The 1,221-nt window shown below is 39.6% G+C and overlaps 1 non-coding gene across 1 annotated transcript; it reads left to right on the top strand.

The window, feature by feature from the left end:
• The first annotated feature begins 574 nt into the window (after positions 1-574).
• LOC141624446 (small nucleolar RNA R71) lies at positions 575-681 on the top strand. The gene has a single exon (XR_012534253.1). It is a non-coding gene; the product is annotated as a small nucleolar RNA R71 (small nucleolar RNA).
• The last annotated feature ends 540 nt before the right edge of the window (positions 682-1,221 follow it).

Raw genomic sequence — 1,221 nt, 5'->3', positions numbered from 1 at the left:
AAAACCTTGGTCATTTTGGTTTCTCATGGGAGGTGGGGTGTATGTTGGTTGAGGGTTTTTAACATTTTGGCTTTTGTATGAGAGATTTGGGTGAAATTTGGTGTTTTCATTGTAATAATTAGAATAAGGGGTACCACTCTTGTATGCTTGAAAAGCATTCACTTGTTAATTTGTTCCCCTACATTCACTTTGGTCATGTACCAAAGTTCCACAATTCTCACATGTCCCACTTGGGATTGATGAAGATGCCGTCATGGCATTAACATGATGCTTTGGTGATTTTGAGGCTTCTTCAAGTCTAGCCATAGCTTTTTCGAACTTCAAGTTGATGGTATCAATGTGAGCACTAAGTTGAGCACCCAATTGAGTAATAGAGTCCACTTCATGCTTTCCTCCTCTAGTAGCCTTGCGAGGTCTATTATATTGTGAATTATGGACTACCATTTCCTCAATCTTGTTCCAAGTTTGATTATCGTCAACTTCGGTGAACATACCATTTGATCCCATGTTGAGAATGTTTCTTGAGTCTTCATAAAGACCATTCCAAAATTGTTGTACCAAGAACCACTCGCTAAGTCCATGATGAGGACATGAGCGACAAATTCCCTTGAACCGCTCCCAAGCTTCATATAAAGATTCTTCATCTCTTTGCTTAAAACCCGTAATTTGAGCTCTTAGCATGTTAGTCTTTTCCGGTGGGTAGAAGTTTTTGTAGAAACCTAGAGCCAATTTCTTCCAAGAGTCAATTCCGAGAGTAGCCTTATCAAGGCCTTTCAACCATTGTTTTGCGGTGCCAATTAGAGAAAAAAGGGAATAAGACCCATCGAATTTGGTCTTGAGTTACACCGGTTTGTAAAATCGCATCACAATAGTCACAAAAAGTCTCCATGTGAGAATGAGGGTCTTCACTAGGCATCCCCCCAAATTGGCTTCTTTCAACTAATTGGATAAATGCGGATTTAGCAATAAAATTTCCGGTTAAGTGTTGTGGTGTGGGAGTACCATTGGGTAGGTTCTCCTCGGTTTGTACGAAATGTGATGAAAATTTAGGCATTGTGGGTTGATTTTGTGTTGGATTTTGTGTTGGGTTCTCCTCACCTTCTCTTGCAAAAGGATTGACGAACTCAATAGTTTTTGGTTGAATATCTACAACCTCACCAATACCTCTCAAAGTACCTCTAGCAAGTCTTCCATTGTTTGTCAAAGTTCTTTCAATTTCGT

This window comes from Silene latifolia, chromosome X (genome assembly GCF_048544455.1).
Source record: "Silene latifolia isolate original U9 population chromosome X, ASM4854445v1, whole genome shotgun sequence".
In the NCBI taxonomy this organism is placed as follows: domain Eukaryota; kingdom Viridiplantae; phylum Streptophyta; class Magnoliopsida; order Caryophyllales; family Caryophyllaceae; genus Silene; species Silene latifolia.
This window is presented reverse-complemented; position numbering and strand designations above follow the sequence as displayed.